Below are 19,288 nucleotides of genomic sequence, written 5' to 3'. Positions count from 1 at the left end.
CGTGTTCTGAAAGGGGTCGAAACCATGGTAAATAGGCACTGGTGCGGTTGAACCGTGGTAAAACTCGTCTCCGTAGTTGAGCGGGAGCGGCCAAAGGAATGTGCAATCGTGTGTGTAGTGGAGCTGGGAGGGGCAAGCATAAGGGACGAAGACGGGGGTAACATGTCGGATGCGATCATACCAGCACTAAAGCACCGGATCCCATCAGAACTCCGAAGTTAAGCGTGCTTGGGCGAGAGTAGTACTAGGATGGGTGACCTCCTGGGAAGTCCTCGTGTTGCATTCCCTTTTTAATTTGTTTTGCACCGCGTGCAAAACAAAACGCACGAGCGCGACGTATGTTTAGCACGTTTTATTATTTTGCACGTTTACGGTAAGTTTTAGCTCGCTGCTCATTATTCACGCGTCTAGCGGCGGCAAGCGTGTTCTGAAAGGGGTCGAAACCATGGTAAATAGGCACTGGTGCGGTTGAACCGTGGTAAAACTCGTCTCCGTAGTTGAGCGGGAGCGGCCAAAGGAATGTGCAATCGTGTGTGTAGTGGAGCTGGGAGGGGCAAGCATAAGGGACGAAGACGGGGGTAACTCGTCTCCGTAGTTGAGCGGGAGCGGCCAAAGGAATGTGCAATCGTGTGTGTAGTGGAGCTGGGAGGGGCAAGCATAAGGGACGAAGACGGGGGTAACATGTCGGATGCGATCATACCAGCACTAAAGCACCGGATCCCATCAGAACTCCGAAGTTAAGCGTGCTTGGGCGAGAGTAGTACTAGGATGGGTGACCTCCTGGGAAGTCCTCGTGTTGCATTCCCTTTTTAATTTGTTTTGCACCGCGTGCAAAACAAAACGCACGAGCGCGACGTATGTTTAGCACGTTTTATTATTTTGCACGTTTACGGTAAGTTTTAGCTCGCTGCTCATTATTCACGCGTCTAGCGGCGGCAAGCGTGTTCTGAAAGGGGTCGAAACCATGGTAAATAGGCACTGGTGCGGTTGAACCGTGGTAAAACTCGTCTCCGTAGTTGAGCGGGAGCGGCCAAAGGAATGTGCAATCGTGTGTGTAGTGGAGCTGGGAGGGGCAAGCATAAGGGACGAAGACGGGGGTAACATGTCGGATGCGATCATACCAGCACTAAAGCACCGGATCCCATCAGAACTCCGAAGTTAAGCGTGCTTGGGCGAGAGTAGTACTAGGATGGGTGACCTCCTGGGAAGTCCTCGTGTTGCATTCCCTTTTTAATTTGTTTTGCACCGCGTGCAAAACAAAACGCACGAGCGCGACGTATGTTTAGCACGTTTTATTATTTTGCACGTTTACGGTAAGTTTTAGCTCGCTGCTCATTATTCACGCGTCTAGCGGCGGCAAGCGTGTTCTGAAAGGGGTCGAAACCATGGTAAATAGGCACTGGTGCGGTTGAACCGTGGTAAAACTCGTCTCCGTAGTTGAGCGGGAGCGGCCAAAGGAATGTGCAATCGTGTGTGTAGTGGAGCTGGGAGGGGCAAGCATAAGGGACGAAGACGGGGGTAACATGTCGGATGCGATCATACCAGCACTAAAGCACCGGATCCCATCAGAACTCCGAAGTTAAGCGTGCTTGGGCGAGAGTAGTACTAGGATGGGTGACCTCCTGGGAAGTCCTCGTGTTGCATTCCCTTTTTAATTTGTTTTGCACCGCGTGCAAAACAAAACGCACGAGCGCGACGTATGTTTAGCACGTTTTATTATTTTGCACGTTTACGGTAAGTTTTAGCTCGCTGCTCATTATTCACGCGTCTAGCGGCGGCAAGCGTGTTCTGAAAGGGGTCGAAACCATGGTAAATAGGCACTGGTGCGGTTGAACCGTGGTAAAACTCGTCTCCGTAGTTGAGCGGGAGCGGCCAAAGGAATGTGCAATCGTGTGTGTAGTGGAGCTGGGAGGGGCAAGCATAAGGGACGAAGACGGGGGTAACATGTCGGATGCGATCATACCAGCACTAAAGCACCGGATCCCATCAGAACTCCGAAGTTAAGCGTGCTTGGGCGAGAGTAGTACTAGGATGGGTGACCTCCTGGGAAGTCCTCGTGTTGCATTCCCTTTTTAATTTGTTTTGCACCGCGTGCAAAACAAAACGCACGAGCGCGACGTATGTTTAGCACGTTTTATTATTTTGCACGTTTACGGTAAGTTTTAGCTCGCTGCTCATTATTCACGCGTCTAGCGGCGGCAAGCGTGTTCTGAAAGGGGTCGAAACCATGGTAAATAGGCACTGGTGCGGTTGAACCGTGGTAAAACTCGTCTCCGTAGTTGAGCGGGAGCGGCCAAAGGAATGTGCAATCGTGTGTGTAGTGGAGCTGGGAGGGGCAAGCATAAGGGACGAAGACGGGGGTAACATGTCGGATGCGATCATACCAGCACTAAAGCACCGGATCCCATCAGAACTCCGAAGTTAAGCGTGCTTGGGCGAGAGTAGTACTAGGATGGGTGACCTCCTGGGAAGTCCTCGTGTTGCATTCCCTTTTTAATTTGTTTTGCACCGCGTGCAAAACAAAACGCACGAGCGCGACGTATGTTTAGCACGTTTTATTATTTTGCACGTTTACGGTAAGTTTTAGCTCGCTGCTCATTATTCACGCGTCTAGCGGCGGCAAGCGTGTTCTGAAAGGGGTCGAAACCATGGTAAATAGGCACTGGTGCGGTTGAACCGTGGTAAAACTCGTCTCCGTAGTTGAGCGGGAGCGGCCAAAGGAATGTGCAATCGTGTGTGTAGTGGAGCTGGGAGGGGCAAGCATAAGGGACGAAGACGGGGGTAACATGTCGGATGCGATCATACCAGCACTAAAGCACCGGATCCCATCAAAACTCCGAAGTTAAGCGTGCTTGGGCGAGAGTAGTACTAGGATGGGTGACCTCCTGGGAAGTCCTCGTGTTGCATTCCCTTTTTAATTTGTTTTGCACCGCGTGCAAAACAAAACGCACGAGCGCGACGTATGTTTAGCACGTTTTATTATTTTGCACGTTTACGGTAAGTTTTAGCTCGCTGCTCATTATTCACGCGTCTAGCGGCGGCAAGCGTGTTCTGAAAGGGGTCGAAACCATGGTAAATAGGCACTGGTGCGGTTGAACCGTGGTAAAACTCGTCTCCGTAGTTGAGCGGGAGCGGCCAAAGGAATGTGCAATCGTGTGTGTAGTGGAGCTGGGAGGGGCAAGCATAAGGGACGAAGACGGGGGTAACATGTCGGATGCGATCATACCAGCACTAAAGCACCGGATCCCATCAGAACTCCGAAGTTAAGCGTGCTTGGGCGAGAGTAGTACTAGGATGGGTGACCTCCTGGGAAGTCCTCGTGTTGCATTCCCTTTTTAATTTGTTTTGCACCGCGTGCAAAACAAAACGCACGAGCGCGACGTATGTTTAGCACGTTTTATTATTTTGCACGTTTACGGTAAGTTTTAGCTCGCTGCTCATTATTCACGCGTCTAGCGGCGGCAAGCGTGTTCTGAAAGGGGTCGAAACCATGGTAAATAGGCACTGGTGCGGTTGAACCGTGGTAAAACTCGTCTCCGTAGTTGAGCGGGAGCGGCCAAAGGAATGTGCAATCGTGTGTGTAGTGGAGCTGGGAGGGGCAAGCATAAGGGACGAAGACGGGGGTAACTCGTCTCCGTAGTTGAGCGGGAGCGGCCAAAGGAATGTGCAATCGTGTGTGTAGTGGAGCTGGGAGGGGCAAGCATAAGGGACGAAGACGGGGGTAACATGTCGGATGCGATCATACCAGCACTAAAGCACCGGATCCCATCAGAACTCCGAAGTTAAGCGTGCTTGGGCGAGAGTAGTACTAGGATGGGTGACCTCCTGGGAAGTCCTCGTGTTGCATTCCCTTTTTAATTTGTTTTGCACCGCGTGCAAAACAAAACGCACGAGCGCGACGTATGTTTAGCACGTTTTATTATTTTGCACGTTTACGGTAAGTTTTAGCTCGCTGCTCATTATTCACGCGTCTAGCGGCGGCAAGCGTGTTCTGAAAGGGGTCGAAACCATGGTAAATAGGCACTGGTGCGGTTGAACCGTGGTAAAACTCGTCTCCGTAGTTGAGCGGGAGCGGCCAAAGGAATGTGCAATCGTGTGTGTAGTGGAGCTGGGAGGGGCAAGCATAAGGGACGAAGACGGGGGTAACATGTCGGATGCGATCATACCAGCACTAAAGCACCGGATCCCATCAGAACTCCGAAGTTAAGCGTGCTTGGGCGAGAGTAGTACTAGGATGGGTGACCTCCTGGGAAGTCCTCGTGTTGCATTCCCTTTTTAATTTGTTTTGCACCGCGTGCAAAACAAAACGCACGAGCGCGACGTATGTTTAGCACGTTTTATTATTTTGCACGTTTACGGTAAGTTTTAGCTCGCTGCTCATTATTCACGCGTCTAGCGGCGGCAAGCGTGTTCTGAAAGGGGTCGAAACCATGGTAAATAGGCACTGGTGCGGTTGAACCGTGGTAAAACTCGTCTCCGTAGTTGAGCGGGAGCGGCCAAAGGAATGTGCAATCGTGTGTGTAGTGGAGCTGGGAGGGGCAAGCATAAGGGACGAAGACGGGGGTAACATGTCGGATGCGATCATACCAGCACTAAAGCACCGGATCCCATCAGAACTCCGAAGTTAAGCGTGCTTGGGCGAGAGTAGTACTAGGATGGGTGACCTCCTGGGAAGTCCTCGTGTTGCATTCCCTTTTTAATTTGTTTTGCACCGCGTGCAAAACAAAACGCACGAGCGCGACGTATGTTTAGCACGTTTTATTATTTTGCACGTTTACGGTAAGTTTTAGCTCGCTGCTCATTATTCACGCGTCTAGCGGCGGCAAGCGTGTTCTGAAAGGGGTCGAAACCATGGTAAATAGGCACTGGTGCGGTTGAACCGTGGTAAAACTCGTCTCCGTAGTTGAGCGGGAGCGGCCAAAGGAATGTGCAATCGTGTGTGTAGTGGAGCTGGGAGGGGCAAGCATAAGGGACGAAGACGGGGGTAACATGTCGGATGCGATCATACCAGCACTAAAGCACCGGATCCCATCAGAACTCCGAAGTTAAGCGTGCTTGGGCGAGAGTAGTACTAGGATGGGTGACCTCCTGGGAAGTCCTCGTGTTGCATTCCCTTTTTAATTTGTTTTGCACCGCGTGCAAAACAAAACGCACGAGCGCGACGTATGTTTAGCACGTTTTATTATTTTGCACGTTTACGGTAAGTTTTAGCTCGCTGCTCATTATTCACGCGTCTAGCGGCGGCAAGCGTGTTCTGAAAGGGGTCGAAACCATGGTAAATAGGCACTGGTGCGGTTGAACCGTGGTAAAACTCGTCTCCGTAGTTGAGCGGGAGCGGCCAAAGGAATGTGCAATCGTGTGTGTAGTGGAGCTGGGAGGGGCAAGCATAAGGGACGAAGACGGGGGTAACATGTCGGATGCGATCATACCAGCACTAAAGCACCGGATCCCATCAGAACTCCGAAGTTAAGCGTGCTTGGGCGAGAGTAGTACTAGGATGGGTGACCTCCTGGGAAGTCCTCGTGTTGCATTCCCTTTTTAATTTGTTTTGCACCGCGTGCAAAACAAAACGCACGAGCGCGACGTATGTTTAGCACGTTTTATTATTTTGCACGTTTACGGTAAGTTTTAGCTCGCTGCTCATTATTCACGCGTCTAGCGGCGGCAAGCGTGTTCTGAAAGGGGTCGAAACCATGGTAAATAGGCACTGGTGCGGTTGAACCGTGGTAAAACTCGTCTCCGTAGTTGAGCGGGAGCGGCCAAAGGAATGTGCAATCGTGTGTGTAGTGGAGCTGGGAGGGGCAAGCATAAGGGACGAAGACGGGGGTAACATGTCGGATGCGATCATACCAGCACTAAAGCACCGGATCCCATCAGAACTCCGAAGTTAAGCGTGCTTGGGCGAGAGTAGTACTAGGATGGGTGACCTCCTGGGAAGTCCTCGTGTTGCATTCCCTTTTTAATTTGTTTTGCACCGCGTGCAAAACAAAACGCACGAGCGCGACGTATGTTTAGCACGTTTTATTATTTTGCACGTTTACGGTAAGTTTTAGCTCGCTGCTCATTATTCACGCGTCTAGCGGCGGCAAGCGTGTTCTGAAAGGGGTCGAAACCATGGTAAATAGGCACTGGTGCGGTTGAACCGTGGTAAAACTCGTCTCCGTAGTTGAGCGGGAGCGGCCAAAGGAATGTGCAATCGTGTGTGTAGTGGAGCTGGGAGGGGCAAGCATAAGGGACGAAGACGGGGGTAACATGTCGGATGCGATCATACCAGCACTAAAGCACCGGATCCCATCAGAACTCCGAAGTTAAGCGTGCTTGGGCGAGAGTAGTACTAGGATGGGTGACCTCCTGGGAAGTCCTCGTGTTGCATTCCCTTTTTAATTTGTTTTGCACCGCGTGCAAAACAAAACGCACGAGCGCGACGTATGTTTAGCACGTTTTATTATTTTGCACGTTTACGGTAAGTTTTAGCTCGCTGCTCATTATTCACGCGTCTAGCGGCGGCAAGCGTGTTCTGAAAGGGGTCGAAACCATGGTAAATAGGCACTGGTGCGGTTGAACCGTGGTAAAACTCGTCTCCGTAGTTGAGCGGGAGCGGCCAAAGGAATGTGCAATCGTGTGTGTAGTGGAGCTGGGAGGGGCAAGCATAAGGGACGAAGACGGGGGTAACATGTCGGATGCGATCATACCAGCACTAAAGCACCGGATCCCATCAGAACTCCGAAGTTAAGCGTGCTTGGGCGAGAGTAGTACTAGGATGGGTGACCTCCTGGGAAGTCCTCGTGTTGCATTCCCTTTTTAATTTGTTTTGCACCGCGTGCAAAACAAAACGCACGAGCGCGACGTATGTTTAGCACGTTTTATTATTTTGCACGTTTACGGTAAGTTTTAGCTCGCTGCTCATTATTCACGCGTCTAGCGGCGGCAAGCGTGTTCTGAAAGGGGTCGAAACCATGGTAAATAGGCACTGGTGCGGTTGAACCGTGGTAAAACTCGTCTCCGTAGTTGAGCGGGAGCGGCCAAAGGAATGTGCAATCGTGTGTGTAGTGGAGCTGGGAGGGGCAAGCATAAGGGACGAAGACGGGGGTAACATGTCGGATGCGATCATACCAGCACTAAAGCACCGGATCCCATCAGAACTCCGAAGTTAAGCGTGCTTGGGCGAGAGTAGTACTAGGATGGGTGACCTCCTGGGAAGTCCTCGTGTTGCATTCCCTTTTTAATTTGTTTTGCACCGCGTGCAAAACAAAACGCACGAGCGCGACGTATGTTTAGCACGTTTTATTATTTTGCACGTTTACGGTAAGTTTTAGCTCGCTGCTCATTATTCACGCGTCTAGCGGCGGCAAGCGTGTTCTGAAAGGGGTCGAAACCATGGTAAATAGGCACTGGTGCGGTTGAACCGTGGTAAAACTCGTCTCCGTAGTTGAGCGGGAGCGGCCAAAGGAATGTGCAATCGTGTGTGTAGTGGAGCTGGGAGGGGCAAGCATAAGGGACGAAGACGGGGGTAACATGTCGGATGCGATCATACCAGCACTAAAGCACCGGATCCCATCAGAACTCCGAAGTTAAGCGTGCTTGGGCGAGAGTAGTACTAGGATGGGTGACCTCCTGGGAAGTCCTCGTGTTGCATTCCCTTTTTAATTTGTTTTGCACCGCGTGCAAAACAAAACGCACGAGCGCGACGTATGTTTAGCACGTTTTATTATTTTGCACGTTTACGGTAAGTTTTAGCTCGCTGCTCATTATTCACGCGTCTAGCGGCGGCAAGCGTGTTCTGAAAGGGGTCGAAACCATGGTAAATAGGCACTGGTGCGGTTGAACCGTGGTAAAACTCGTCTCCGTAGTTGAGCGGGAGCGGCCAAAGGAATGTGCAATCGTGTGTGTAGTGGAGCTGGGAGGGGCAAGCATAAGGGACGAAGACGGGGGTAACATGTCGGATGCGATCATACCAGCACTAAAGCACCGGATCCCATCAGAACTCCGAAGTTAAGCGTGCTTGGGCGAGAGTAGTACTAGGATGGGTGACCTCCTGGGAAGTCCTCGTGTTGCATTCCCTTTTTAATTTGTTTTGCACCGCGTGCAAAACAAAACGCACGAGCGCGACGTATGTTTAGCACGTTTTATTATTTTGCACGTTTACGGTAAGTTTTAGCTCGCTGCTCATTATTCACGCGTCTAGCGGCGGCAAGCGTGTTCTGAAAGGGGTCGAAACCATGGTAAATAGGCACTGGTGCGGTTGAACCGTGGTAAAACTCGTCTCCGTAGTTGAGCGGGAGCGGCCAAAGGAATGTGCAATCGTGTGTGTAGTGGAGCTGGGAGGGGCAAGCATAAGGGACGAAGACGGGGGTAACATGTCGGATGCGATCATACCAGCACTAAAGCACCGGATCCCATCAGAACTCCGAAGTTAAGCGTGCTTGGGCGAGAGTAGTACTAGGATGGGTGACCTCCTGGGAAGTCCTCGTGTTGCATTCCCTTTTTAATTTGTTTTGCACCGCGTGCAAAACAAAACGCACGAGCGCGACGTATGTTTAGCACGTTTTATTATTTTGCACGTTTACGGTAAGTTTTAGCTCGCTGCTCATTATTCACGCGTCTAGCGGCGGCAAGCGTGTTCTGAAAGGGGTCGAAACCATGGTAAATAGGCACTGGTGCGGTTGAACCGTGGTAAAACTCGTCTCCGTAGTTGAGCGGGAGCGGCCAAAGGAATGTGCAATCGTGTGTGTAGTGGAGCTGGGAGGGGCAAGCATAAGGGACGAAGACGGGGGTAACATGTCGGATGCGATCATACCAGCACTAAAGCACCGGATCCCATCAGAACTCCGAAGTTAAGCGTGCTTGGGCGAGAGTAGTACTAGGATGGGTGACCTCCTGGGAAGTCCTCGTGTTGCATTCCCTTTTTAATTTGTTTTGCACCGCGTGCAAAACAAAACGCACGAGCGCGACGTATGTTTAGCACGTTTTATTATTTTGCACGTTTACGGTAAGTTTTAGCTCGCTGCTCATTATTCACGCGTCTAGCGGCGGCAAGCGTGTTCTGAAAGGGGTCGAAACCATGGTAAATAGGCACTGGTGCGGTTGAACCGTGGTAAAACTCGTCTCCGTAGTTGAGCGGGAGCGGCCAAAGGAATGTGCAATCGTGTGTGTAGTGGAGCTGGGAGGGGCAAGCATAAGGGACGAAGACGGGGGTAACATGTCGGATGCGATCATACCAGCACTAAAGCACCGGATCCCATCAGAACTCCGAAGTTAAGCGTGCTTGGGCGAGAGTAGTACTAGGATGGGTGACCTCCTGGGAAGTCCTCGTGTTGCATTCCCTTTTTAATTTGTTTTGCACCGCGTGCAAAACAAAACGCACGAGCGCGACGTATGTTTAGCACGTTTTATTATTTTGCACGTTTACGGTAAGTTTTAGCTCGCTGCTCATTATTCACGCGTCTAGCGGCGGCAAGCGTGTTCTGAAAGGGGTCGAAACCATGGTAAATAGGCACTGGTGCGGTTGAACCGTGGTAAAACTCGTCTCCGTAGTTGAGCGGGAGCGGCCAAAGGAATGTGCAATCGTGTGTGTAGTGGAGCTGGGAGGGGCAAGCATAAGGGACGAAGACGGGGGTAACATGTCGGATGCGATCATACCAGCACTAAAGCACCGGATCCCATCAGAACTCCGAAGTTAAGCGTGCTTGGGCGAGAGTAGTACTAGGATGGGTGACCTCCTGGGAAGTCCTCGTGTTGCATTCCCTTTTTAATTTGTTTTGCACCGCGTGCAAAACAAAACGCACGAGCGCGACGTATGTTTAGCACGTTTTATTATTTTGCGCGGCCAAAGGAATGTGCAATCGTGTGTGTAGTGGAGCTGGGAGGGGCAAGCATAAGGGACGAAGACGGGGGTAACATGTCGGATGCGATCATACCAGCACTAAAGCACCGGATCCCATCAGAACTCCGAAGTTAAGCGTGCTTGGGCGAGAGTAGTACTAGGATGGGTGACCTCCTGGGAAGTCCTCGTGTTGCATTCCCTTTTTAATTTGTTTTGCACCGCGTGCAAAACAAAACGCACGAGCGCGACGTATGTTTAGCACGTTTTATTATTTTGCACGTTTACGGTAAGTTTTAGCTCGCTGCTCATTATTCACGCGTCTAGCGGCGGCAAGCGTGTTCTGAAAGGGGTCGAAACCATGGTAAATAGGCACTGGTGCGGTTGAACCGTGGTAAAACTCGTCTCCGTAGTTGAGCGGGAGCGGCCAAAGGAATGTGCAATCGTGTGTGTAGTGGAGCTGGGAGGGGCAAGCATAAGGGACGAAGACGGGGGTAACATGTCGGATGCGATCATACCAGCACTAAAGCACCGGATCCCATCAGAACTCCGAAGTTAAGCGTGCTTGGGCGAGAGTAGTACTAGGATGGGTGACCTCCTGGGAAGTCCTCGTGTTGCATTCCCTTTTTAATTTGTTTTGCACCGCGTGCAAAACAAAACGCACGAGCGCGACGTATGTTTAGCACGTTTTATTATTTTGCACGTTTACGGTAAGTTTTAGCTCGCTGCTCATTATTCACGCGTCTAGCGGCGGCAAGCGTGTTCTGAAAGGGGTCGAAACCATGGTAAATAGGCACTGGTGCGGTTGAACCGTGGTAAAACTCGTCTCCGTAGTTGAGCGGGAGCGGCCAAAGGAATGTGCAATCGTGTGTGTAGTGGAGCTGGGAGGGGCAAGCATAAGGGACGAAGACGGGGGTAACATGTCGGATGCGATCATACCAGCACTAAAGCACCGGATCCCATCAGAACTCCGAAGTTAAGCGTGCTTGGGCGAGAGTAGTACTAGGATGGGTGACCTCCTGGGAAGTCCTCGTGTTGCATTCCCTTTTTAATTTGTTTTGCACCGCGTGCAAAACAAAACGCACGAGCGCGACGTATGTTTAGCACGTTTTATTATTTTGCACGTTTACGGTAAGTTTTAGCTCGCTGCTCATTATTCACGCGTCTAGCGGCGGCAAGCGTGTTCTGAAAGGGGTCGAAACCATGGTAAATAGGCACTGGTGCGGTTGAACCGTGGTAAAACTCGTCTCCGTAGTTGAGCGGGAGCGGCCAAAGGAATGTGCAATCGTGTGTGTAGTGGAGCTGGGAGGGGCAAGCATAAGGGACGAAGACGGGGGTAACATGTCGGATGCGATCATACCAGCACTAAAGCACCGGATCCCATCAGAACTCCGAAGTTAAGCGTGCTTGGGCGAGAGTAGTACTAGGATGGGTGACCTCCTGGGAAGTCCTCGTGTTGCATTCCCTTTTTAATTTGTTTTGCACCGCGTGCAAAACAAAACGCACGAGCGCGACGTATGTTTAGCACGTTTTATTATTTTGCACGTTTACGGTAAGTTTTAGCTCGCTGCTCATTATTCACGCGTCTAGCGGCGGCAAGCGTGTTCTGAAAGGGGTCGAAACCATGGTAAATAGGCACTGGTGCGGTTGAACCGTGGTAAAACTCGTCTCCGTAGTTGAGCGGGAGCGGCCAAAGGAATGTGCAATCGTGTGTGTAGTGGAGCTGGGAGGGGCAAGCATAAGGGACGAAGACGGGGGTAACATGTCGGATGCGATCATACCAGCACTAAAGCACCGGATCCCATCAGAACTCCGAAGTTAAGCGTGCTTGGGCGAGAGTAGTACTAGGATGGGTGACCTCCTGGGAAGTCCTCGTGTTGCATTCCCTTTTTAATTTGTTTTGCACCGCGTGCAAAACAAAACGCACGAGCGCGACGTATGTTTAGCACGTTTTATTATTTTGCACGTTTACGGTAAGTTTTAGCTCGCTGCTCATTATTCACGCGTCTAGCGGCGGCAAGCGTGTTCTGAAAGGGGTCGAAACCATGGTAAATAGGCACTGGTGCGGTTGAACCGTGGTAAAACTCGTCTCCGTAGTTGAGCGGGAGCGGCCAAAGGAATGTGCAATCGTGTGTGTAGTGGAGCTGGGAGGGGCAAGCATAAGGGACGAAGACGGGGGTAACATGTCGGATGCGATCATACCAGCACTAAAGCACCGGATCCCATCAGAACTCCGAAGTTAAGCGTGCTTGGGCGAGAGTAGTACTAGGATGGGTGACCTCCTGGGAAGTCCTCGTGTTGCATTCCCTTTTTAATTTGTTTTGCACCGCGTGCAAAACAAAACGCACGAGCGCGACGTATGTTTAGCACGTTTTATTATTTTGCACGTTTACGGTAAGTTTTAGCTCGCTGCTCATTATTCACGCGTCTAGCGGCGGCAAGCGTGTTCTGAAAGGGGTCGAAACCATGGTAAATAGGCACTGGTGCGGTTGAACCGTGGTAAAACTCGTCTCCGTAGTTGAGCGGGAGCGGCCAAAGGAATGTGCAATCGTGTGTGTAGTGGAGCTGGGAGGGGCAAGCATAAGGGACGAAGACGGGGGTAACATGTCGGATGCGATCATACCAGCACTAAAGCACCGGATCCCATCAGAACTCCGAAGTTAAGCGTGCTTGGGCGAGAGTAGTACTAGGATGGGTGACCTCCTGGGAAGTCATCGTGTTGCATTCCCTTTTTAATTTGTTTTGCACCGCGTGCAAAACAAAACGCACGAGCGCGACGTATGTTTAGCACGTTTTATTATTTTGCACGTTTACGGTAAGTTTTAGCTCGCTGCTCATTATTCACGCGTCTAGCGGCGGCAAGCGTGTTCTGAAAGGGGTCGAAACCATGGTAAATAGGCACTGGTGCGGTTGAACCGTGGTAAAACTCGTCTCCGTAGTTGAGCGGGAGCGGCCAAAGGAATGTGCAATCGTGTGTGTAGTGGAGCTGGGAGGGGCAAGCATAAGGGACGAAGACGGGGGTAACATGTCGGATGCGATCATACCAGCACTAAAGCACCGGATCCCATCAGAACTCCGAAGTTAAGCGTGCTTGGGCGAGAGTAGTACTAGGATGGGTGACCTCCTGGGAAGTCCTCGTGTTGCATTCCCTTTTTAATTTGTTTTGCACCGCGTGCAAAACAAAACGCACGAGCGCGACGTATGTTTAGCACGTTTTATTATTTTGCACGTTTACGGTAAGTTTTAGCTCGCTGCTCATTATTCACGCGTCTAGCGGCGGCAAGCGTGTTCTGAAAGGGGTCGAAACCATGGTAAATAGGCACTGGTGCGGTTGAACCGTGGTAAAACTCGTCTCCGTAGTTGAGCGGGAGCGGCCAAAGGAATGTGCAATCGTGTGTGTAGTGGAGCTGGGAGGGGCAAGCATAAGGGACGAAGACGGGGGTAACATGTCGGATGCGATCATACCAGCACTAAAGCACCGGATCCCATCAGAACTCCGAAGTTAAGCGTGCTTGGGCGAGAGTAGTACTAGGATGGGTGACCTCCTGGGAAGTCCTCGTGTTGCATTCCCTTTTTAATTTGTTTTGCACCGCGTGCAAAACAAAACGCACGAGCGCGACGTATGTTTAGCACGTTTTATTATTTTGCACGTTTACGGTAAGTTTTAGCTCGCTGCTCATTATTCACGCGTCTAGCGGCGGCAAGCGTGTTCTGAAAGGGGTCGAAACCATGGTAAATAGGCACTGGTGCGGTTGAACCGTGGTAAAACTCGTCTCCGTAGTTGAGCGGGAGCGGCCAAAGGAATGTGCAATCGTGTGTGTAGTGGAGCTGGGAGGGGCAAGCATAAGGGACGAAGACGGGGGTAACATGTCGGATGCGATCATACCAGCACTAAAGCACCGGATCCCATCAGAACTCCGAAGTTAAGCGTGCTTGGGCGAGAGTAGTACTAGGATGGGTGACCTCCTGGGAAGTCCTCGTGTTGCATTCCCTTTTTAATTTGTTTTGCACCGCGTGCAAAACAAAACGCACGAGCGCGACGTATGTTTAGCACGTTTTATTATTTTGCACGTTTACGGTAAGTTTTAGCTCGCTGCTCATTATTCACGCGTCTAGCGGCGGCAAGCGTGTTCTGAAAGGGGTCGAAACCATGGTAAATAGGCACTGGTGCGGTTGAACCGTGGTAAAACTCGTCTCCGTAGTTGAGCGGGAGCGGCCAAAGGAATGTGCAATCGTGTGTGTAGTGGAGCTGGGAGGGGCAAGCATAAGGGACGAAGACGGGGGTAACATGTCGGATGCGATCATACCAGCACTAAAGCACCGGATCCCATCAGAACTCCGAAGTTAAGCGTGCTTGGGCGAGAGTAGTACTAGGATGGGTGACCTCCTGGGAAGTCCTCGTGTTGCATTCCCTTTTTAATTTGTTTTGCACCGCGTGCAAAACAAAACGCACGAGCGCGACGTATGTTTAGCACGTTTTATTATTTTGCACGTTTACGGTAAGTTTTAGCTCGCTGCTCATTATTCACGCGTCTAGCGGCGGCAAGCGTGTTCTGAAAGGGGTCGAAACCATGGTAAATAGGCACTGGTGCGGTTGAACCGTGGTAAAACTCGTCTCCGTAGTTGAGCGGGAGCGGCCAAAGGAATGTGCAATCGTGTGTGTAGTGGAGCTGGGAGGGGCAAGCATAAGGGACGAAGACGGGGGTAACATGTCGGATGCGATCATACCAGCACTAAAGCACCGGATCCCATCAGAACTCCGAAGTTAAGCGTGCTTGGGCGAGAGTAGTACTAGGATGGGTGACCTCCTGGGAAGTCCTCGTGTTGCATTCCCTTTTTAATTTGTTTTGCACCGCGTGCAAAACAAAACGCACGAGCGCGACGTATGTTTAGCACGTTTTATTATTTTGCACGTTTACGGTAAGTTTTAGCTCGCTGCTCATTATTCACGCGTCTAGCGGCGGCAAGCGTGTTCTGAAAGGGGTCGAAACCATGGTAAATAGGCACTGGTGCGGTTGAACCGTGGTAAAACTCGTCTCCGTAGTTGAGCGGGAGCGGCCAAAGGAATGTGCAATCGTGTGTGTAGTGGAGCTGGGAGGGGCAAGCATAAGGGACGAAGACGGGGGTAACATGTCGGATGCGATCATACCAGCACTAAAGCACCGGATCCCATCAGAACTCCGAAGTTAAGCGTGCTTGGGCGAGAGTAGTACTAGGATGGGTGACCTCCTGGGAAGTCCTCGTGTTGCATTCCCTTTTTAATTTGTTTTGCACCGCGTGCAAAACAAAACGCACGAGCGCGACGTATGTTTAGCACGTTTTATTATTTTGCACGTTTACGGTAAGTTTTAGCTCGCTGCTCATTATTCACGCGTCTAGCGGCGGCAAGCGTGTTCTGAAAGGGGTCGAAACCATGGTAAATAGGCACTGGTGCGGTTGAACCGTGGTAAAACTCGTCTCCGTAGTTGAGCGGGAGCGGCCAAAGGAATGTGCAATCGTGTGTGTAGTGGAGCTGGGAGGGGCAAGCATAAGGGACGAAGACGGGGGTAACATGTCGGATGCGATCATACCAGCACTAAAGCACCGGATCCCATCAGAACTCCGAAGTTAAGCGTGCTTGGGCGAGAGTAGTACTAGGATGGGTGACCTCCTGGGAAGTCCTCGTGTTGCATTCCCTTTTTAATTTGTTTTGCACCGCGTGCAAAACAAAACGCACGAGCGCGACGTATGTTTAGCACGTTTTATTATTTTGCACGTTTACGGTAAGTTTTAGCTCGCTGCTCATTATTCACGCGTCTAGCGGCGGCAAGCGTGTTCTGAAAGGGGTCGAAACCATGGTAAATAGGCACTGGTGCGGTTGAACCGTGGTAAAACTCGTCTCCGTAGTTGAGCGGGAGCGGCCAAAGGAATGTGCAATCGTGTGTGTAGTGGAGCTGGGAGGGGCAAGCATAAGGGACGAAGACGGGGGTAACATGTCGGATGCGATCATACCAGCACTAAAGCACCGGATCCCATCAGAACTCCGAAGTTAAGCGTGCTTGGGCGAGAGTAGTACTAGGATGGGTGACCTCCTGGGAAGTCCTCGTGTTGCATTCCCTTTTTAATTTGTTTTGCACCGCGTGCAAAACAAAACGCACGAGCGCGACGTATGTTTAGCACGTTTTATTATTTTGCACGTTTACGGTAAGTTTTAGCTCGCTGCTCATTATTCACGCGTCTAGCGGCGGCAAGCGTGTTCTGAAAGGGGTCGAAACCATGGTAAATAGGCACTGGTGCGGTTGAACCGTGGTAAAACTCGTCTCCGTAGTTGAGCGGGAGCGGCCAAAGGAATGTGCAATCGTGTGTGTAGTGGAGCTGGGAGGGGCAAGCATAAGGGACGAAGACGGGGGTAACATGTCGGATGCGATCATACCAGCACTAAAGCACCGGATCCCATCAGAACTCCGAAGTTAAGCGTGCTTGGGCGAGAGTAGTACTAGGATGGGTGACCTCCTGGGAAGTCCTCGTGTTGCATTCCCTTTTTAATTTGTTTTGCACCGCGTGCAAAACAAAACGCACGAGCGCGACGTATGTTTAGCACGTTTTATTATTTTGCACGTTTACGGTAAGTTTTAGCTCGCTGCTCATTATTCACGCGTCTAGCGGCGGCAAGCGTGTTCTGAAAGGGGTCGAAACCATGGTAAATAGGCACTGGTGCGGTTGAACCGTGGTAAAACTCGTCTCCGTAGTTGAGCGGGAGCGGCCAAAGGAATGTGCAATCGTGTGTGTAGTGGAGCTGGGAGGGGCAAGCATAAGGGACGAAGACGGGGGTAACATGTCGGATGCGATCATACCAGCACTAAAGCACCGGATCCCATCAGAACTCCGAAGTTAAGCGTGCTTGGGCGAGAGTAGTACTAGGATGGGTGACCTCCTGGGAAGTCCTCGTGTTGCATTCCCTTTTTAATTTGTTTTGCACCGCGTGCAAAACAAAACGCACGAGCGCGACGTATGTTTAGCACGTTTTATTATTTTGCACGTTTACGGTAAGTTTTAGCTCGCTGCTCATTATTCACGCGTCTAGCGGCGGCAAGCGTGTTCTGAAAGGGGTCGAAACCATGGTAAATAGGCACTGGTGCGGTTGAACCGTGGTAAAACTCGTCTCCGTAGTTGAGCGGGAGCGGCCAAAGGAATGTGCAATCGTGTGTGTAGTGGAGCTGGGAGGGGCAAGCATAAGGGACGAAGACGGGGGTAACATGTCGGATGCGATCATACCAGCACTAAAGCACCGGATCCCATCAGAACTCCGAAGTTAAGCGTGCTTGGGCGAGAGTAGTACTAGGATGGGTGACCTCCTGGGAAGTCCTCGTGTTGCATTCCCTTTTTAATTTGTTTTGCACCGCGTGCAAAACAAAACGCACGAGCGCGACGTATGTTTAGCACGTTTTATTATTTTGCACGTTTACGGTAAGTTTTAGCTCGCTGCTCATTATTCACGCGTCTAGCGGCGGCAAGCGTGTTCTGAAAGGGGTCGAAACCATGGTAAATAGGCACTGGTGCGGTTGAACCGTGGTAAAACTCGTCTCCGTAGTTGAGCGGGAGCGGCCAAAGGAATGTGCAATCGTGTGTGTAGTGGAGCTGGGAGGGGCAAGCATAAGGGACGAAGACGGGGGTAACATGTCGGATGCGATCATACCAGCACTAAAGCACCGGATCCCATCAGAACTCCGAAGTTAAGCGTGCTTGGGCGAGAGTAGTACTAGGATGGGTGACCTCCTGGGAAGTCCTCGTGTTGCATTCCCTTTTTAATTTGTTTTGCACCGCGTGCAAAACAAAACGCACGAGCGCGACGTATGTTTAGCACGTTTTATTATTTTGCACGTTTACGGTAAGTTTTAGCTCGCTGCTCATTATTCACGCGTCTAGCGGCGGCAAGCGTGTTCTGAAAGGGGTCGAAACCATGGTAAATAGGCACTGGTGCGGTTGAACCGTGGTAAAACTCGTCTCCGTAGTTGAGCGGGAGCGGCCAAAGGAATGTGCAATCGTGTGTGTAGTGGAGCTGGGAGGGGCAAGCATAAGGGACGAAGACGGGGGTAACATGTCGGATGCGATCATACCAGCACTAAAGCACCGGATCCCATCAGAACTCCGAAGTTAAGCGTGCTTGGGCGAGAGTAGTACTAGGATGGGTGACCTCCTGGGAAGTCCTCGTGTTGCATTCCCTTTTTAATTTGTTTTGCACCGCGTGCAAAACAAAACGCACGAGCGCGACGTATGTTTAGCACGTTTTATTATTTTGCACGTTTACGGTAAGTTTTAGCTCGCTGCTCATTATTCACGCGTCTAGCGGCGGCAAGCGTGTTCTGAAAGGGGTCGAAACCATGGTAAATAGGCACTGGTGCGGTTGAACCGTGGTAAAACTCGTCTCCGTAGTTGAGCGGGAGCGGCCAAAGGAATGTGCAATCGTGTGTGTAGTGGAGCTGGGAGGGGCAAGCATAAGGGACGAAGACGGGGGTAACATGTCGGATGCGATCATACCAGCACTAAAGCACCGGATCCCATCAGAACTCCGAAGTTAAGCGTGCTTGGGCGAGAGTAGTACTAGGATGGGTGACCTCCTGGGAAGTCCTCGTGTTGCATTCCCTTTTTAATTTGTTTTGCACCGCGTGCAAAACAAAACGCACGAGCGCGACGTATGTTTAGCACGTTTTATTATTTTGCACGTTTACGGTAAGTTTTAGCTCGCTGCTCATTATTCACGCGTCTAGCGGCGGCAAGCGTGTTCTGAAAGGGGTCGAAACCATGGTAAATAGGCACTGGTGCGGTTGAACCGTGGTAAAACTCGTCTCCGTAGTTGAGCGGGAGCGGCCAAAGGAATGTGCAATCGTGTGTGTAGTGGAGCTGGGAGGGGCAAGCATAAGGGACGAAGACGGGGGTAACATGTCGGATGCGATCATACCAGCACTAAAGCACCGGATCCCATCAGAACTCCGAAGTTAAGCGTGCTTGGGCGAGAGTAGTACTAGGATGGGTGACCTCCTGGGAAGTCCTCGTGTTGCATTCCCTTTTTAATTTGTTTTGCACCGCGTGCAAAACAAAACGCACGAGCGCGACGTATGTTTAGCACGTTTTATTATTTTGCACGTTTACGGTAAGTTTTAGCTCGCTGCTCATTATTCACGCGTCTAGCGGCGGCAAGCGTGTTCTGAAAGGGGTCGAAACCATGGTAAATAGGCACTGGTGCGGTTGAACCGTGGTAAAACTCGTCTCCGTAGTTGAGCGGGAGCGGCCAAAGGAATGTGCAATCGTGTGTGTAGTGGAGCTGGGAGGGGCAAGCATAAGGGACGAAGACGGGGGTAACATGTCGGATGCGATCATACCAGCACTAAAGCACCGGATCCCATCAGAACTCCGAAGTTAAGCGTGCTTGGGCGAGAGTAGTACTAGGATGGGTGACCTCCTGGGAAGTCCTCGTGTTGCATTCCCTTT

The 19,288-nt window shown here is 51.2% G+C and overlaps 46 non-coding genes across 46 annotated transcripts; all 46 read left to right on the top strand.

Annotated features, from left to right (window-relative positions):
• The first annotated feature begins 167 nt into the window (after nucleotides 1-167).
• Nucleotides 168-286, top strand: LOC141032280 (5S ribosomal RNA). The gene has a single exon (XR_012194282.1). It is a non-coding gene; the product is annotated as a 5S ribosomal RNA (ribosomal RNA).
• Nucleotides 287-686: 400 nt separating this feature from the next.
• Nucleotides 687-805, top strand: LOC141032279 (5S ribosomal RNA). The gene has a single exon (XR_012194281.1). It is a non-coding gene; the product is annotated as a 5S ribosomal RNA (ribosomal RNA).
• A 302-nt stretch (nucleotides 806-1,107) lies between these two features.
• Nucleotides 1,108-1,226, top strand: LOC141032278 (5S ribosomal RNA). The gene has a single exon (XR_012194280.1). It is a non-coding gene; the product is annotated as a 5S ribosomal RNA (ribosomal RNA).
• A 302-nt stretch (nucleotides 1,227-1,528) lies between these two features.
• LOC141032277 (5S ribosomal RNA) lies at nucleotides 1,529-1,647 on the top strand. Its single transcript, XR_012194279.1, has one exon. It is a non-coding gene; the product is annotated as a 5S ribosomal RNA (ribosomal RNA).
• A 302-nt stretch (nucleotides 1,648-1,949) lies between these two features.
• On the top strand, nucleotides 1,950-2,068 carry LOC141032276 (5S ribosomal RNA). The gene has a single exon (XR_012194278.1). It is a non-coding gene; the product is annotated as a 5S ribosomal RNA (ribosomal RNA).
• Nucleotides 2,069-2,370: 302 nt separating this feature from the next.
• LOC141032274 (5S ribosomal RNA) lies at nucleotides 2,371-2,489 on the top strand. Its single transcript, XR_012194276.1, has one exon. It is a non-coding gene; the product is annotated as a 5S ribosomal RNA (ribosomal RNA).
• A 302-nt stretch (nucleotides 2,490-2,791) lies between these two features.
• Nucleotides 2,792-2,910, top strand: LOC141032540 (5S ribosomal RNA). Its single transcript, XR_012194536.1, has one exon. It is a non-coding gene; the product is annotated as a 5S ribosomal RNA (ribosomal RNA).
• A 302-nt stretch (nucleotides 2,911-3,212) lies between these two features.
• Nucleotides 3,213-3,331, top strand: LOC141032273 (5S ribosomal RNA). The gene has a single exon (XR_012194275.1). It is a non-coding gene; the product is annotated as a 5S ribosomal RNA (ribosomal RNA).
• Nucleotides 3,332-3,731: 400 nt separating this feature from the next.
• LOC141032272 (5S ribosomal RNA) lies at nucleotides 3,732-3,850 on the top strand. The gene has a single exon (XR_012194274.1). It is a non-coding gene; the product is annotated as a 5S ribosomal RNA (ribosomal RNA).
• Nucleotides 3,851-4,152: 302 nt separating this feature from the next.
• LOC141032271 (5S ribosomal RNA) lies at nucleotides 4,153-4,271 on the top strand. Its single transcript, XR_012194273.1, has one exon. It is a non-coding gene; the product is annotated as a 5S ribosomal RNA (ribosomal RNA).
• A 302-nt stretch (nucleotides 4,272-4,573) lies between these two features.
• Nucleotides 4,574-4,692, top strand: LOC141032270 (5S ribosomal RNA). The gene has a single exon (XR_012194272.1). It is a non-coding gene; the product is annotated as a 5S ribosomal RNA (ribosomal RNA).
• A 302-nt stretch (nucleotides 4,693-4,994) lies between these two features.
• Nucleotides 4,995-5,113, top strand: LOC141032269 (5S ribosomal RNA). The gene has a single exon (XR_012194271.1). It is a non-coding gene; the product is annotated as a 5S ribosomal RNA (ribosomal RNA).
• Nucleotides 5,114-5,415: 302 nt separating this feature from the next.
• Nucleotides 5,416-5,534, top strand: LOC141032268 (5S ribosomal RNA). Its single transcript, XR_012194270.1, has one exon. It is a non-coding gene; the product is annotated as a 5S ribosomal RNA (ribosomal RNA).
• A 302-nt stretch (nucleotides 5,535-5,836) lies between these two features.
• LOC141032267 (5S ribosomal RNA) lies at nucleotides 5,837-5,955 on the top strand. The gene has a single exon (XR_012194269.1). It is a non-coding gene; the product is annotated as a 5S ribosomal RNA (ribosomal RNA).
• Nucleotides 5,956-6,257: 302 nt separating this feature from the next.
• LOC141032266 (5S ribosomal RNA) lies at nucleotides 6,258-6,376 on the top strand. The gene has a single exon (XR_012194268.1). It is a non-coding gene; the product is annotated as a 5S ribosomal RNA (ribosomal RNA).
• Nucleotides 6,377-6,678: 302 nt separating this feature from the next.
• On the top strand, nucleotides 6,679-6,797 carry LOC141032265 (5S ribosomal RNA). Its single transcript, XR_012194267.1, has one exon. It is a non-coding gene; the product is annotated as a 5S ribosomal RNA (ribosomal RNA).
• Nucleotides 6,798-7,099: 302 nt separating this feature from the next.
• Nucleotides 7,100-7,218, top strand: LOC141032263 (5S ribosomal RNA). Its single transcript, XR_012194265.1, has one exon. It is a non-coding gene; the product is annotated as a 5S ribosomal RNA (ribosomal RNA).
• Nucleotides 7,219-7,520: 302 nt separating this feature from the next.
• Nucleotides 7,521-7,639, top strand: LOC141032262 (5S ribosomal RNA). Its single transcript, XR_012194264.1, has one exon. It is a non-coding gene; the product is annotated as a 5S ribosomal RNA (ribosomal RNA).
• Nucleotides 7,640-7,941: 302 nt separating this feature from the next.
• On the top strand, nucleotides 7,942-8,060 carry LOC141032261 (5S ribosomal RNA). The gene has a single exon (XR_012194263.1). It is a non-coding gene; the product is annotated as a 5S ribosomal RNA (ribosomal RNA).
• Nucleotides 8,061-8,362: 302 nt separating this feature from the next.
• Nucleotides 8,363-8,481, top strand: LOC141032260 (5S ribosomal RNA). The gene has a single exon (XR_012194262.1). It is a non-coding gene; the product is annotated as a 5S ribosomal RNA (ribosomal RNA).
• Nucleotides 8,482-8,783: 302 nt separating this feature from the next.
• Nucleotides 8,784-8,902, top strand: LOC141032259 (5S ribosomal RNA). The gene has a single exon (XR_012194261.1). It is a non-coding gene; the product is annotated as a 5S ribosomal RNA (ribosomal RNA).
• A 302-nt stretch (nucleotides 8,903-9,204) lies between these two features.
• Nucleotides 9,205-9,323, top strand: LOC141032257 (5S ribosomal RNA). The gene has a single exon (XR_012194259.1). It is a non-coding gene; the product is annotated as a 5S ribosomal RNA (ribosomal RNA).
• Nucleotides 9,324-9,625: 302 nt separating this feature from the next.
• On the top strand, nucleotides 9,626-9,744 carry LOC141032256 (5S ribosomal RNA). Its single transcript, XR_012194258.1, has one exon. It is a non-coding gene; the product is annotated as a 5S ribosomal RNA (ribosomal RNA).
• Nucleotides 9,745-9,903: 159 nt separating this feature from the next.
• Nucleotides 9,904-10,022, top strand: LOC141032255 (5S ribosomal RNA). Its single transcript, XR_012194257.1, has one exon. It is a non-coding gene; the product is annotated as a 5S ribosomal RNA (ribosomal RNA).
• A 302-nt stretch (nucleotides 10,023-10,324) lies between these two features.
• LOC141032254 (5S ribosomal RNA) lies at nucleotides 10,325-10,443 on the top strand. Its single transcript, XR_012194256.1, has one exon. It is a non-coding gene; the product is annotated as a 5S ribosomal RNA (ribosomal RNA).
• Nucleotides 10,444-10,745: 302 nt separating this feature from the next.
• Nucleotides 10,746-10,864, top strand: LOC141032253 (5S ribosomal RNA). The gene has a single exon (XR_012194255.1). It is a non-coding gene; the product is annotated as a 5S ribosomal RNA (ribosomal RNA).
• Nucleotides 10,865-11,166: 302 nt separating this feature from the next.
• Nucleotides 11,167-11,285, top strand: LOC141032251 (5S ribosomal RNA). The gene has a single exon (XR_012194253.1). It is a non-coding gene; the product is annotated as a 5S ribosomal RNA (ribosomal RNA).
• Nucleotides 11,286-11,587: 302 nt separating this feature from the next.
• LOC141032250 (5S ribosomal RNA) lies at nucleotides 11,588-11,706 on the top strand. The gene has a single exon (XR_012194252.1). It is a non-coding gene; the product is annotated as a 5S ribosomal RNA (ribosomal RNA).
• Nucleotides 11,707-12,008: 302 nt separating this feature from the next.
• LOC141032249 (5S ribosomal RNA) lies at nucleotides 12,009-12,127 on the top strand. The gene has a single exon (XR_012194251.1). It is a non-coding gene; the product is annotated as a 5S ribosomal RNA (ribosomal RNA).
• A 302-nt stretch (nucleotides 12,128-12,429) lies between these two features.
• LOC141032020 (5S ribosomal RNA) lies at nucleotides 12,430-12,548 on the top strand. Its single transcript, XR_012194029.1, has one exon. It is a non-coding gene; the product is annotated as a 5S ribosomal RNA (ribosomal RNA).
• A 302-nt stretch (nucleotides 12,549-12,850) lies between these two features.
• On the top strand, nucleotides 12,851-12,969 carry LOC141032248 (5S ribosomal RNA). Its single transcript, XR_012194250.1, has one exon. It is a non-coding gene; the product is annotated as a 5S ribosomal RNA (ribosomal RNA).
• Nucleotides 12,970-13,271: 302 nt separating this feature from the next.
• On the top strand, nucleotides 13,272-13,390 carry LOC141032247 (5S ribosomal RNA). Its single transcript, XR_012194249.1, has one exon. It is a non-coding gene; the product is annotated as a 5S ribosomal RNA (ribosomal RNA).
• Nucleotides 13,391-13,692: 302 nt separating this feature from the next.
• Nucleotides 13,693-13,811, top strand: LOC141032246 (5S ribosomal RNA). Its single transcript, XR_012194248.1, has one exon. It is a non-coding gene; the product is annotated as a 5S ribosomal RNA (ribosomal RNA).
• Nucleotides 13,812-14,113: 302 nt separating this feature from the next.
• LOC141032245 (5S ribosomal RNA) lies at nucleotides 14,114-14,232 on the top strand. The gene has a single exon (XR_012194247.1). It is a non-coding gene; the product is annotated as a 5S ribosomal RNA (ribosomal RNA).
• Nucleotides 14,233-14,534: 302 nt separating this feature from the next.
• On the top strand, nucleotides 14,535-14,653 carry LOC141032244 (5S ribosomal RNA). The gene has a single exon (XR_012194246.1). It is a non-coding gene; the product is annotated as a 5S ribosomal RNA (ribosomal RNA).
• A 302-nt stretch (nucleotides 14,654-14,955) lies between these two features.
• LOC141032243 (5S ribosomal RNA) lies at nucleotides 14,956-15,074 on the top strand. The gene has a single exon (XR_012194245.1). It is a non-coding gene; the product is annotated as a 5S ribosomal RNA (ribosomal RNA).
• Nucleotides 15,075-15,376: 302 nt separating this feature from the next.
• On the top strand, nucleotides 15,377-15,495 carry LOC141032242 (5S ribosomal RNA). Its single transcript, XR_012194244.1, has one exon. It is a non-coding gene; the product is annotated as a 5S ribosomal RNA (ribosomal RNA).
• Nucleotides 15,496-15,797: 302 nt separating this feature from the next.
• LOC141032240 (5S ribosomal RNA) lies at nucleotides 15,798-15,916 on the top strand. The gene has a single exon (XR_012194242.1). It is a non-coding gene; the product is annotated as a 5S ribosomal RNA (ribosomal RNA).
• Nucleotides 15,917-16,218: 302 nt separating this feature from the next.
• LOC141032239 (5S ribosomal RNA) lies at nucleotides 16,219-16,337 on the top strand. Its single transcript, XR_012194241.1, has one exon. It is a non-coding gene; the product is annotated as a 5S ribosomal RNA (ribosomal RNA).
• Nucleotides 16,338-16,639: 302 nt separating this feature from the next.
• Nucleotides 16,640-16,758, top strand: LOC141032238 (5S ribosomal RNA). Its single transcript, XR_012194240.1, has one exon. It is a non-coding gene; the product is annotated as a 5S ribosomal RNA (ribosomal RNA).
• Nucleotides 16,759-17,060: 302 nt separating this feature from the next.
• Nucleotides 17,061-17,179, top strand: LOC141032237 (5S ribosomal RNA). The gene has a single exon (XR_012194239.1). It is a non-coding gene; the product is annotated as a 5S ribosomal RNA (ribosomal RNA).
• Nucleotides 17,180-17,481: 302 nt separating this feature from the next.
• On the top strand, nucleotides 17,482-17,600 carry LOC141032236 (5S ribosomal RNA). Its single transcript, XR_012194238.1, has one exon. It is a non-coding gene; the product is annotated as a 5S ribosomal RNA (ribosomal RNA).
• A 302-nt stretch (nucleotides 17,601-17,902) lies between these two features.
• LOC141032235 (5S ribosomal RNA) lies at nucleotides 17,903-18,021 on the top strand. The gene has a single exon (XR_012194237.1). It is a non-coding gene; the product is annotated as a 5S ribosomal RNA (ribosomal RNA).
• Nucleotides 18,022-18,323: 302 nt separating this feature from the next.
• On the top strand, nucleotides 18,324-18,442 carry LOC141032234 (5S ribosomal RNA). The gene has a single exon (XR_012194236.1). It is a non-coding gene; the product is annotated as a 5S ribosomal RNA (ribosomal RNA).
• Nucleotides 18,443-18,744: 302 nt separating this feature from the next.
• On the top strand, nucleotides 18,745-18,863 carry LOC141032233 (5S ribosomal RNA). The gene has a single exon (XR_012194235.1). It is a non-coding gene; the product is annotated as a 5S ribosomal RNA (ribosomal RNA).
• A 302-nt stretch (nucleotides 18,864-19,165) lies between these two features.
• Nucleotides 19,166-19,284, top strand: LOC141032232 (5S ribosomal RNA). Its single transcript, XR_012194234.1, has one exon. It is a non-coding gene; the product is annotated as a 5S ribosomal RNA (ribosomal RNA).
• The last annotated feature ends 4 nt before the right edge of the window (nucleotides 19,285-19,288 follow it).

This window comes from Aegilops tauschii, unplaced genomic scaffold, assembly GCF_002575655.3.
Source record: "Aegilops tauschii subsp. strangulata cultivar AL8/78 unplaced genomic scaffold, Aet v6.0 ptg000574l_obj, whole genome shotgun sequence".
In the NCBI taxonomy this organism is placed as follows: domain Eukaryota; kingdom Viridiplantae; phylum Streptophyta; class Magnoliopsida; order Poales; family Poaceae; genus Aegilops; species Aegilops tauschii.
The sequence above is the reverse complement of the archived record's forward strand: the minus strand, read 5'-3'. Positions and strand labels throughout refer to the sequence as shown.